This window comes from Oncorhynchus masou, chromosome 29 (assembly GCF_036934945.1).
Source record: "Oncorhynchus masou masou isolate Uvic2021 chromosome 29, UVic_Omas_1.1, whole genome shotgun sequence".
NCBI lineage: Eukaryota > Metazoa > Chordata > Actinopteri > Salmoniformes > Salmonidae > Oncorhynchus > Oncorhynchus masou.
In genome coordinates, this window is record NC_088240.1 from 20,331,246 (window position 1) to 20,345,741 (window position 14,496).

Here is a 14,496-nt window from a genome sequence, read left to right on the forward strand (position 1 = left end):
AGATTACCTGGGGTACCAATGTAAGAAATAACACGTAAAAAAATACCTCATAGTTTCCTAGGAACGCGAAGCGAGGCAGCCATCTCTGTCGGCGCCGGAAGTCAATAAAGGGATAACTAACTGACAGAGAGAGGCGCATGGACGCGCATACACAAGTGCGCCCGAGTGAGATTGTAAAATACATTTTAATTTAGATATTTAGCTTTGCCTATTAATAAAGTATTTATACTATAGCATGGACCTGTCCAGAATCAAACTGTTTAAGCCAGCTAGGAGGCTGCAAGTTCCTCAGCATCATGGTCCAAAGGCATGAATGATGTTCATTCCACTTGGGCAGGCTGGAGAGCACACTAGAAGACAGAACAACAACAACAGCGTGAAAAAGTCCCTGTCTCTCATTCATGTCAAGCCATCCATAGGCTGTGTGAGATTACTCCTAGGTACAACACATGGCTGAATACTGCGACATGATCGGGGGCAATATTACTCCTCAGTCTGGTGCTCTGTCACTGACCGGCTCAGCTTCCAGCTCCTCTGCTGTGCTGCTTTGCTGTGACAGACTGTCTGAGCACCAGAAGGAAATCATCTACTCCAGCCTCCTCCTCCCCCTGTTGAATTCTATGGCCAAAAATTGCAAGTGTCACATTGGATCTCATGGTACAGAATGTCTAACTAGCTCTGGTTTGAGGTGTATCATTGCTTTGTCATTGAAGTGACAGTGAATCAACATGCTTTATTCCCCAATGCCACTGAAAGGTAAAGATAGACTTTCAATGGATGAATCAGTTTTATTTGCTGACAGCAGCTATTTTACACCTTCTCATTAAATACAGTGCATTTGGAAAGTATTCAGAACCCGTGACTTTTTCCACATTTTGTTACGTTATCCTTATTCTAAACTGGATTAAATCGTTTTTTTTCCTCAGCAAACTACAGACAATGCCCCATAATGACAAAGCAAAAACAGGTTTGTAGAAATGTTTGCAAATATATATATAAAAAACATTGAATAATCAAATCAAACTTAATTTGTCACATGCGCCAAATACAAGTGTAGACCTTACCGTGAAATGCATACTTACAAGCCAATAACCAAATGTGCAGTTCAAGAAAAGTAAAAAAAATATTTACCAAATAAACTAAAGTAAAAAATAGTTAAAAGTAACACAATAACATAACAATAACAAGGCGATATACAGGGGGTACCTGTACCGAGTCAGTGTGCGGGGGTACAGGTTAGTTGAGTTAATTTGTACATGTAGGTAGGGGTGGGGGGTGGGGGGGGGGGTCAATGTCCAGTAGCCATTTGATACATTTTTAAGCAGTCTTATGGCTTGGGGGTAGAAGCTGTTAAGGAGCCTTTTGGTCCAAGACTTGGCGCTCTGGTACCACTTGCTGTGTGGTAGCAGAGAAAACAGTCTATGACTTGGGTGATTGGAGTCTCTGACAATTTTATGGGCTTTCCTCTGTAGGTACTGGATTGCAGGAAGCTTGGCCCCGGTGATGTACTGGGCTGTACACACTACCCTCTGTAGCGCCTTACGGTCAGAGGCCGAGCAGTTGCCATACCAGGCGGTGATGCAACCGGTTAGGATGCTCTCAATTTCAAAAAAACTTTATGGAAAAAGAAATGCATGCAATAATCTGGGACGGCGCACAAAAGTAAAAACACTACAGCCGCAACGAAGGCGTCAACATAAACAAGAAATGACATGATAAATATTCCCTTACCTTTGATGATCTACATCAGAAAGCACTCCAGGAATCCCAGGTCCACAATAAATGTTTATTTTGTTCGAAAATGTCTGTAATTTATGTCCAAATACCTTCTTTTGTTAGCGCGTTTGGTATACATATCCAAACGCTAATTCTGGTCAGCGTTATATCGGACAAAAACTTCAAAAAGTGATATTACCGGTCGAAGAAACATTTCAAACTAAGTACAGAATCAATCATTAGGATGTTTTTAACATATAGCTTCAATAACGTTCCAACCAGAGTATTCCTTCTTGTCTACGTGAGCAATGGAACGCAAGTGACGACCATGAGGAAAAAACGCGATCACAAAATGGCTGCGTGATGGACATTTGATATATTCTGCTCTCATTCACTCCCACAACAACATAGAAGCCTCATTATACTTTCTATTGATGGTTGACATCTAGTGGAACCCCTAGGCAATACAACATCATTCATATCTCAAGGGGATTTCATTGGGGACTCTGGTGAATACATACAAGCTCAGATTTCTGACTTCCTGTTTTGATTTCAACTCAGGATTTTGCCTGCCAATATGAGTTATGTTATACTCACAGACATCATTCAAACAGTTTTAGAAACTTCAGGGTGTTTACTATCCAATACTACTAATAATATGCAAATATTAGCAACTACGACTGAGGAGCAGGCCATTTGATATGGGCACCTTTCATCCAAGCTACTCAATACTGCCCCTGCAGCCATAAAAAGTTAAACGTCTTGCTCACGTCGGCTACCGAGAGCGTTATCACACAGTCATCCAGAACAGCTGGTGCTCTCGTGCATGCTTCAGTGTTGCTTGCCTCGAAGCGAGCATAAAAGGCATTTAGCTCGTCTGGTAGGCTCTCGTCACTGGGCAGCTCGCATCTGGGTTTCCCTTTGTAGTCTGTAATAGTTTTACAGCCCTGTCGCATCTGACGAGCGTCAGAGCCGGTGTAGTAGGATTCAATCTTAATCCTGTATTGACGCTTTGCTTGTTTGATGGTTCATCTGAGGGCATAGCGTGATTTCTTATAAGCGTACGGATTAGTGTCCCACTCCTTGATAGCGGCAGCTCTAGCCTTTAGCACATGTAAATATTACATATACATAAGTATTCAGACCCTTTACTTAGTACTTGTTCAAGCACCTTTGGCAGCAATTACAGCCGTGAGTCCTATTGGGTATGGCGCTACAAGCTTGGCACATCTGTATTTGGGAAGTTTCTCCCATTCTTCTCTGCAGATCCTCTCAAGCTCTGTCAGGTTGGATGGGGAGCGTTACTGCACAGCTATTTTCAGGACTCTCCAGAGATGTTCGATCGGGTTCAAATCCGGGCTCTGGCTGGGCAACTCAAAGATATTCAGAGACTTGTCCTAAAGCCACTCCCACTTGGCTGTGTGCTTAGGGTCCTTATCCAGTTGGAAGGTGACCCCCCTGGAGCAAGTTTTCATCAAGGATCTCTCCGTGCTTTGCTCCATTCATCTTTCTCTCGATCCTGACTAGTCTCCCAGTCCCTGCCACTGAAAAACTTCCCCACAGCATTATGCTGCCACCACCATACTTCACCGTAGTGATGGTGCCAGGTTCAAGTGTCACACTTGACATTCAGGCCAAAGAGTTCAATCTTGGTTTCATCAGACCAGAGAATCTTGTTTCTCATGGTCTGAAAGTCCTTTAGGACTGTCATGTGTGTTTTACTCCAACATAAAGGCCTGATTGGTGGAGTGCTGCAGAAATAGTTGTCCTTCTGGAACGTTCTCCCATTTCCACAGAAGAACTCTGGAGCTCTGTCAGAGTGACAATCGGGTTCTTGGTCACCTCCCTAAACAAGGCACTTCTCCCCCGATTGCACAGTTGATTTAAAAAAAAACTTTTACCCCTTTTTCTCCCCAATTTCGTGGTATCCAATATGCAAATCAAATCAAACTTTGTCACATGCGCCGAATCAGTCAGGAGACCAATATTGAATCATGTATGCTAGGGCAGGGTTTGCTAGTCTTAATTGAACTAGCCTTGACCTACTGTAATGGGCTGCAACAGCTCCCATCTTATTTTACGTCAATAGGAAGACTTATGTATACAACACACACACAACATTAAAAACATATCTTGCCTCAGATCACAGTGAAAATCTCTTAACATCCATCATCTTGGCAAACATTACCTTAAGGTTTCACAGATCAACCAGACGCTCTTCCCTTATCCCTTTAAATAAACCCAGGCCAGAAGTACAGTATGACACATGGTTAATGAGACAGGATACAGAGGGTCAAGACACGCTTGACCCTGTGGTCACTCCGTGTCCATCTCAAAGACAGCTACAATTGTCTTGACCATGTTCCAACCGGCAGCACCCACTCTAACTGGCCATTAGATTCCATCAGTAAGGACCTTTGGGCAGGTGGGTCAGATAATCGTCAGATAATTAAGGAAGTGAAATCCCATTCTGCACGTAGCCAAAGGGAAAGAGAGATGTATCCATCTGTGTACTGTGGGTTTAAGAAGAATAAAAAACCCTAATCTCCCGACTAGAGCTGTCTCTTTCACTCACCCAGGACTTCCTACGGCCATTAAAAGATAGGCACAATGCAGGACAAGCCTCTCATAAAGCTGCCCAGATACAAGTGAGATTGGCTGCTGCTGCCTGCTGTGGGGAATTGAGGGTTTTACATTGCCAGGTTTATAGTGCAATCCATTTAGACTATGCTGTCTAAAATGGTTTGACACCAAAATGTAGAACTTTGATAAACAGAACTTTGATAAACAGAACTTTAATAAACAGACAGAAATAAATGTTGGTTTTCAGGTTCATTAGGCAAGCTGAATTTAGATATGTGTTTTTGGTTGTTGACTCAATTAGACCATGCCCATTTCAAGTTTATCGTAGTCAAACATATAAAGTTATTTCAGAATATTTAACTCCTTGATCCTGCTTTGTCACAGAGGATGCTGTTTTGCTCTGGTTAATTGCAGTATGGGTGTCTCCATTAGAAATCATTAGTCATTTGATATCATTTAAGATATTTCTTTTCAAGGAAATTTGTAATCTACTCTAAAAATGAAATGTTATCAAATTGATTACAATATTAAATACTGTTACCCATCATCTGTTAATCGCAGCATCTTAATCAGATTCTCTTTTTTTTGCATCATTGGGTAACAAGGAGGGAAAAAGAGAGAGAAAGAGGAAAGTCGAGAGACAGAGAGAGGGAGAGAGAGAAGAGAGAGGGATACGACTGGACTGGTGAGTTCACCTGGAAACAACAAGCAGGCTGGAGTCTCCCGGATGCTCATGTTCAGTGGAGTGGAGCATCAAGCTTTGGGGAGTATCCATTGCATCATCGATTCCCATGTATTTTTATCCCACCAAATTACTTTCTCCCTCTATCATTATTCCATGGATTTAAACCAAGAGAAGAGGTGAGGTGGATTGTCACTGGTGGTTATAGCTTCAGTATATTGGGGTGGGAAACATAAAGATTCAATAAGAGGATTCATGAGGAGAGGGATGGATTACCAATCCAAAACAGAGACAATATCCCTCAACAACATCCCTGATCTTTCTCTCATAGTAAAGTCATGTGAAGCTATTTGGCAGAATCTTACCAATATCCACTGAAGATAACAAACACATTATGACAAGACAGGGCCTTGGTCTCTCTGTGGAGATATGGAGCTTCCAGGGGCTTTTTGTGTGAACAGACAGTATATGCTGTTCTGTGCTTGATGGATCCAGGGTGAGTGACCAGCCTCAGGGCCTATTGGAGGATGCATATCTCAGGGTCATCTCCCCCCCTGGGCAGGTGAGGAACTGGGGTTTCAAGTAGAGTACACATGTCAATCACAGCCCTCCCCTCCCCCATCAATGAGACCAACCTGGCTGTTCTTCAGCCTTCCTTTCTTCATCACTGAGCACTGAAACCCCACTGATCCCAAGTCTAGGCACTGGGGAGGGTCCATACTCACTCTGGTAAATCACAACAAAACCCTCCTATGTCTGTCTGTCTGTGTGTCTGTGTGATGACAGTGTCTCTGGAGCAACCCACTGGGCACAGATGTCAATTTAACATCTATTCCACATTGGTTCAACGCAATTTCATTGAAAATATGTGGAAACAACATTGATTCAACCAGTATGTGCCCAGTGGGAAGGGCTTACTGAGCTAAACCCCACTGCCATTTTCAGAGGCCATGTCGAAGAAAAAAAATACAAGGTAAACAATGTTGGGAAGGGGGACATGCAATTGTAAGTACTGCATGATAGTTTTGCCACAAGAATTTGGGGTTGCCCGTGTATAACAAGTCCATTCCGTGGATTAGTTTACCTGCATGCCTCATTGCCTCTCCTGTCTAAGGTTTAGGTTGGAATCTCTAGATGCAGTCACCCAAACCCAAAAGGCAGACACACTCCATTTCTCTGGTCCAACGTATGCTGATGCTGACACTGGCTCACAATTAATCTATTTCTGGCTGGCAGGCTTGTCTCACTGAGCAATGTCACTGGATCTGTGCAGGGCTGTCAGAAGGATAAGGGGAGATTGAGCACAATTCCAATTGCTTAACTTGTTTACATCGGCTCTCCCTTCAGTGGAGCTTAGCAGTATGTTAAAGGCCCTGTTACCAACAAGACGGAGACCGACAAAGGAAGATCACTTATTTTCTTGTTCTTCAAATATATTTCTGGTGAGTCTCATCTCAAATATGCAGTGGCTTGTGTAGGATTTTACCGTAGGTTGAGATTCCTACCCAGTTTGTCTAATACAGTGGGGCAAAAAAGTATTTAGTCAGCCACCAATTGTGCAAGTTCTCCCACTTAAAAAGATGAAAGAGGCCTGTACTTTTCATCATAGGTACACTTCAACTATGACAGACAAAATGAGAAAAAAAAATCCAGAAAATCACACTGTAGGATTTTTAATGAATTTATTTGCAAATTATGGTGGAAAATAATTATTTGGTAAATAACAAAAGTTTATCTCAGTACTTTGTTATGCACCCTTTGTTGGCAATGACAGAGGTCAAACGTTTTCTGTAAGTCTTCACAAGGTTTTCACACACTGTTTCTGGTATTTTGGCCCATTCCTCGATGCAGATCTCCTCTAGAGCAGTGATATTTTGGGGCTGTTGCTGGGCAACATGGACTTTCAACTCCCTCCAAAGATTTTCTATGGGGTTGAGAGTTGGAGACTGGCTAGGCCACTCCAGGACCTTGAAATGCTTCTTACGAAGCCACTCCTTCATTGCCCGGGTGGTGTGTTTGGGATCATTGTCATGCTGAAAGACCCAGCCAAGTTTCATCTTCAATGCCCTTGCTGATGGAAGGAGGTTTTCACTCAAAATATCACGATACATGGCCCCATTCATTCTTTCCTTTACACGGATCAGTCGTCCTGGTCCCTTTGCAGAAAAACAGCCCCAAAGCACGATGTTTCCACCCCCATGCTTCACAGTAGGTATGGTGTTCTTTGGATGCAACTCAGCATTCTTTGTCCTCCAAACACGACGAGTTGAGTTTTTACCAAAAAGTTATATTTTGGTTTCATCTGACCATATGACTTTCTCCCAATCTTTTTCTGATCATCCAAATGCTCTCTAGCAAACTTCAGACGGGCCTGGACATGTACTGGCTTAAGCAAGGGGACACATCTGGCACTGCAGGATTTGAGTCCCTGGTGGCGCAGTGTGTTACTGATGGAAGGCTTTGTTACTTTGGTTCCAGCTCTCTGCAGGTCATTTACTCGGTCCCCCCGTGTGGTTCTGGGATTTTTGCTAACTTCTTGTGATCATTTTGACCCCACGGGGTGAGATCTTACGTGGAGCCCCAGATCAAGGGAGATTATCAGTGGTCTTGTATGTCTTCCATTTCCTAATAATTGCTCCCACAGTTGATTTCTTCAAAACAAGCTGCTTACCTATTGCAGATTCAGTCTTCCCAGCCTGGTGTTGGTCTACAATTTTGTTTCTGGTGTCCTTTGACAGTTCTTTGGTCTTGGCCATAGTGGAGGTTGGAGTGTGACTGTTTGAGGTTGTGGACAGGTGTCTTTTATACTGATAACAAGTTCAAACAGGTGCCATTAATACAGGTAACGACTGGAGGACAGAGGAGCCTCTTAAAGAAGACGTTACAGGTCTGTGAGAGCCAGAAATCTTGCTTGTTTGTAGGTGACCAAATACTTATTTTCCACCATAATTTGCAAATAAATTAATTAAAAATCCTACAATGTGATTTTCTGGATTTTTTTTCTCATTTTGTCTGACATAGTTGAAGTGTACCTATGATGAAAATTACAGGCCTCTCTCATCTTTTTCAGTGGGAGAACTTGCACAATTGGTGGCTGACTAAATCATTTTTTTGCCCCATTGTATCTCTGGTTGGATAATCCCTGTGGTAAGGAATGTTGGCTGATGCAATTGATTTTTTCATCCGCCAAGGTCTGTCAGAAGAAGCTGGGAAATTCCTCCCTTGATAGTTGCTGTCACTCTATTTTATAGCAGAGCCGGAGGCTACGAATAGAAAAGTATGTTTTTGCAAGAAGTATATCTATGGGCTCACTGTAAACAGATACAACAGAACATGATGTGCTTGCACAAAACATTTCATTTAAGTGATTAGCAAGCATTATGTCAAATGGAAGGCTAACCGTCAGACACTGAATATACTCCCATGCATAGAGTATGGTTTAAGTGAGGTTTCTGGCTATATGCATCATTGAATAACTGATATAATGTAAAACATCTATTTGTACCTCTACCTGCACTGTACATTGATATTATCATGAATGACACTATATTACACAATGACATTAATCATGGTCATGTTATATTTATGTACATTATTCATGTATGGTGATGATGTCATGTACTACAGTAGGTTTTTAAACTCAGAGCCAGCACTGCTTTCATTATTCAACATCAGCGTCTGGAGTCCTCACTTGTCATGTTTTACTTTACTTTATTATGCAGACTTTTACAGGGGCAGTGCACATTACTCAACATCAGCGTCTGGAGTCCTCACTTGTCATGTTTTACTTTACTACGCAGACTTTTACAGGGGCAGTGCACATTATTCAACATCAGCGTCTGGAGTCCTCACTTGTCATGTTTTACTTTACTTTACTATGCAGACACCATGACAAAGATTGACTTGGTGAATCCAGGTCAAAGCTTTGGTCCATTATGTCATTTAAATCCACTTCAATCAGTGTAGATGATAGGGCGGAGACAGGTTAAAGAAGGATTGTTAAGCCTTGAGACAATTGAGACATGGATTGTGTATCTGTGCCATTCAGAGGTTGAATTGGCAAGACAAAAGATTGAAGTGTTTGAACGGGATATGGTAGTAGGTGCCAGGCGCACCGGTTCATGTCACGAACTACAACGCTGCTGTGTTTTTCACGCTTAACAGTTTCAGTATCAAGAATGGTCCACCAGCCAAAGGGCATCCAGACAACTTGGTGTGTGTAACAATAAAACATATATAAGTACCAGTCAAAAGTTGACACACCTACTCATTCAATCTGGTTCCCATCTGGTTTGCACTTAGTGGAACTATCATTTGTTTTTCAACAGGACAATGACCAAACACACCTCCAGGCTGTTTAAGGGCTATTTGACCAATAAGGAGAGTGATGGAGTGCTGCATCAGATGACCTGGCCTCCACAATCCCCCGATCTCAACCCAATTGAGATGGTTTGGGATGAGTTGGACAGTGGAGTGAAGGAGAAGAAGCCAACAAGTGCTCAGCATATGTGGGAACTCCTTTAAGACTGTTGGAAAATAATTCCAGGTGAAGCTGGTTGAGAGAATTCCAAGTGTGCAAAGCTGTCAAGGTAAAGGGTAGCTATTTTGAAGAATCTCAAATTGAAAATATATTTTGATTTGTTTAAGACTTTTTTGATTACATGATATCCATGTATGTTATTTCATAGTTTTGATGTCTTCACTATTAATCTACAATGTAGAAAATAGTTTAAAAAAATAAAGAAAAACCCTGGAATGAGTAGGTGTGTGTTACGGCTTTCTAGGTGGGAAGGAGAGTCGGACCAAAATGCGTCATGTAGATTGCAATCCATGTTTAATAAACAAACGTAAAATACGAATCAATTACAAACACTACAAAACAAAGAACGTAACGAAAACCGAAACAGCCTATACTGGTGTAAATAAACACAGACCAATGACATCAGGACACTAAGGACAATCACCCACAAAACACTCAAAGAATATGGCTGCCTAAATATGGTTCCCAATCAGAGACAATGATAAACACCTGCCTCTGATTGAGAACCACTTCAGACAGCCATAGACTTAACTAGAACACCCCACTAAGCTACAATCCCAATACAAACACACCACATACAAAAACCCATGCCACACCCTGGCCTGACCAAATAAATGAAGACAAACACAAAATACCTCGACCAGGGCGTGACAGTGTGTCCAAACTTTTGTCTGTTACTGTTTGTATATAGATCAGATGTTATGCAGACTGTTCAGAGGATTCTTTGGATATTTTGACTCATTATTTTCTCATCACTTGAACCCATTCATGGTCAGTCTCTTTATTTTGATTCTACTGCAGAAATGTAATTTAATCATCATCATACAAGTATAGGATCTTAATTTGATAATTCTCTAACAGTATGAAAATTAACGTGCAGCAACAGGAAATTAATTCATGGACATTTTGTAGGTGTTAATATTTTAGTGAGGGCAAATCAAGTCTGAAATGTTTAAGCGGATATTACAAACTTTAGAAGCCTTTTTAAACCTGAATACACTACAAGTTTGCATTTCCTGTGGGCATGACATTTCCTACAACAACAGGGTTATCAAATGAAGGTCCTATATCTATATATAATCATGAATGCTAATTCAACAAATTAGAGTTGAAAATATACCTCCACAAACTACTGGAGCTATTTTTGGTATCATTCTTTTTTGACAAACAATTATAAGCCTCACTACATGTATTGCCACCTTTAGTATAAGCTTGAAAGGTTGCAAGTTAAAATTGCTGCAAGTTAATGACTTTGTGTGAAAATCATGTGTTTTGTCTGCACCAGTCTAATTGTACATACAGTAAGTTATGGAAACATACTGAATACCCACATTTGAAGCCCAATACCAGAGCCATACCAGAGCCATACATGAATATTATATGGATACAAGATTTGCGAGGCCTACAATGACTTGTCTTTGAAGTAAATATAGTCTCATCCTATAAAAACAAACACCTCTTGATACCGATGTGACACCAGGTAATTACCAATTATGTTGAATTGATTTCAATTGCCACCTACGAAACGGCAGGTAAATACTAGTGGAGACTGGATATTGTGAGATGGCAGGTCATTCCTGTGTTGTGGGGCCTGGGCTGTGGAGAGCCCAGTTACGTGGGATATTGAAGGGTAGGATCTGACAGGACATTGATCTAGTCTATCAGGCAAGGTCCAGGAAACAGCCCAGTGAGCTCTGATTACTGATTACTATGCCTGGCTTCACTTCATAGGGCTGGGGCTAGCCACTGGTCAGTGCCAATGGACAACTGAAAATATCTGTGAAATAATTGAATTTACTCTACCTTTTATAGGTCCTGGAGTTTTTTTTTGCATAATATCCTCACTTTTCTGAAATGTAACTTACTTTCAACCATCATATACAGTATCTATATGAAGACATATGCCTACACTATATTACTTGACTGTATTCTGGTATTGAAGAGCAATTAAGATCAAGGATTATTTTCATAAGACCACAGTATTTTCGAACAGCTGTTGTGTGTCTGTGGAAAGCTTCAGTACAGTACTGTATGTACTTGTGGCTGTCAGTTTGCTAAAAAGCATTTTCTTGATGTGACAGAAAAATGAGCAGAGTCAGCCCTGCACCACCACCATGTGAGTCTCTCTCTGGGCATCATCCGACAGAGCAAAAACTAGTTGAATCAACGTTGTTTCCACGTCATTTCAACCAACAAATTCAATGTGATGACGTTTAATCAACATGGTAAACTGAAAAAGTAATCAACGTAAGGGAATTACATCTTTCTTTCACCAAACTTTGAACCTAAATCCAATGACATGGTAAAATGTTTTGTTGTTTTCTATTTGAATTCACTGTATTTGACAACTCAACCAAATGTATATCAAAACTAGACGTTGAACAGACGTCTGTGCCCAGTGGGATATTTGTTTTATTTTCTACAAACATGTTGTCATGGAGACAGGGAGGATGTTGTCAGACCTGGTAGGCTAGATAGAGTATAGATTTTTGTTCAATGTGAACTCATTTCACGTGTCTCCTTACCTAACACTGCTTCTTCACCTAACACTGTCCTTCTACACCTAACACTGTCCTTCTTCACTTAACACTGTCCTTCTTCACTTAACACTGTCCTTCTACACCTAACACTGTCCTTCTAGACTTAACACTGTCCTTCTAGACTTAACACTGTCCTTCTACACTTAACACTGTGCTTCTACACCTAACACTGTGCTCCTACATCTGCATTGCTTCCTTCTGGGGGTTTTAGGCTGGGTATCTGTATAGCAATGCTTATGTATAAAGGGCTTTATCAAATAAATGTGATTGATTGATACCTTCCGATGAGTCATAGTGAGAGGCTAAGTCTCTGGACCTCACAGCGTAAGTTTGACCATGCATTCCATCAAGCGATACCGTACGAAGTTATGGCCTGTGTCCAAGCACTGCTTACTGTAAGGTTGAGGTGGTATTCCAAAGGAAAAGTCCACTGTAGTGTTTAGTTATCTGCCTAACATCAGCACCGCTGGGGTGCAGCCAGTGGACTCTTGTAATGCTGACCGGTAAGCCCAATAGACCAATGACAGATGTTTGTCCCAGTCCTTCTGGTGGTTTGAGGTGAGCGTAGCCAGATGTATCGCCAAAGTCTGATTAGACCGTTCGACCAGCCTTTTGCTTTAAAGAGCAGGGGGCTGGTTCTCGTCCTGCGCACCACCAGTTCCATACAGACTGTCTTTAACACCTTATTGTCAACATTTCTCGTCTGATCACTGTGGACATCTTCCAGTACTCCAAACCGGCAAAACATCCCCTTCACCAGCTTGTTGGCAGTAGTTGTGGTGGACTGGCCGGGAACTACATTGGCCTCTGGCCACGGTAATGCAGTCCATGGCTACAAGTACGGACTACAAGTAAGGCTACAAGTAAGGACCCGCTTGAAGGGGGCCCACACCTGGTATTGCTGTAATGGGGCATGGGAGTGTCCAGTTGGGCCTTTGTGGCCAGTACATGTTTCGCAGGCATACACATACCGCTCCAGCCCAGCAAGAATTCTCTCTGAGACGTTGGATGGTATTTGTGTGCCCAAAGTGGCTTGCCCCTTCAAGGGAATGGACCCTTGAAGTCCGGTGAGTGCACAAGGAGGTCATCCAGGTAGACAACACACTTGTTGCAAGGGATTGTGGTCATAACTTGCTCCATAAGGTGCTCAAAGGTAGGCAGAGTGTTGCAGAGTCCAAAGGGAATCAAAGTGAACAGACAAAGACCTAATGCAATTGTGAAGGCAGTCTTCAGCCTGGCTTTCAGGGAAAGCAGTTGCCAATAACCACTGTGGAGATGGAGTGAGCGGGAGGGGATAGGAATTCTTCCTAGTCACATAGTTCAGCTGCCTGAAGTCCACACAGAAGCACCATGAGCTGTCCTTCTTCTTGACAAGGACCACAGGGGCCATCCAAGGGCCGTTGGATAGCCTGATGACCCCTGTCGTGACCATCTCCTGGATCTTTTGCTCCACTAAAAATAAAAAGATGAAAGTACAGCAAATAGGGAAAAACATGACCATGTAGAAATAATAGAAGAATTATGTTTTACAACCAAAATCTTTCAAGACATGCTGTGGTTTCATATTACCATTGAAGCACCATCTGTGTTTTAACAGTGACTTCTACTAGTGCAATAATTAACTTATTCTGCTTCACCTGCATTACATTATAGAGAAGACTGAAACCGATTTAATCCCAGTTAAAATCCCCTAATTGTCTTCAGCTTCTTTTAAAGTCTCACCACATGTTGTACCATATTAAATCAATCACCTATTTGATGTCTATAATCTAAAAATGGCCCATCCATCTGGTCGAGGTTGTGCAAACCCACTTCTGACACAAGCAAAACGAAATGGATTAGGTTCATAATGGAATGACTAAAATAGCTCTTATATTGCATTTGCATGTATGTTAGCCTTGAAATGGCTTCAGAACTGGCAGTGAACAAGATGAACATTTATTGTCATAAAACAACATAACACTAACTCTTACTCAAGGTTGCACAAAAATAACTGCGTGCAAACCACTGCTGCTACAAAATGTTGTAAGTTAGGGGATGGATACAATTGGAGGAAATTAAGCAATTATAATGACAAAGGTTCCCCTTGGTAAGAGTCATTTAAGAAGGCCTTCTATCTCATGGTGTCCAGGTTTGGGCAACGTGCCAGTGAAATCCACATTGTGGGGAAGGGAAGAGAACTAATGGCATTCATTAGCCTTTTAATGCTACAATTGGCTCTCCACACTAATACTGTATGGCCACAAGGTCAATTTTAATTTCTAATTTGCTTCTATCAAAATTGGCACTCACCAGCTCTCACTACCCAGCACCCCTCCCTTTTAAATCTGCCAGTTACAATAACCATGGTCACAGGAGTAATACAGACACAGAAGACATCCAGTTCTACTATAATAAGTATTCACTTCTTTCAGTTGCAATGCCGAATACAATGC

General features: G+C 41.7%; 1 pseudogene; it reads left to right on the forward strand.

Moving 5' to 3' along the window:
* The first annotated feature begins 449 nt into the window (after positions 1–449).
* The window catches only part of LOC135519498 (interleukin-1 receptor type 1-like), a 37,144-nt pseudogene continuing 23,097 nt past the window's right edge, over positions 450–14,496 (forward strand).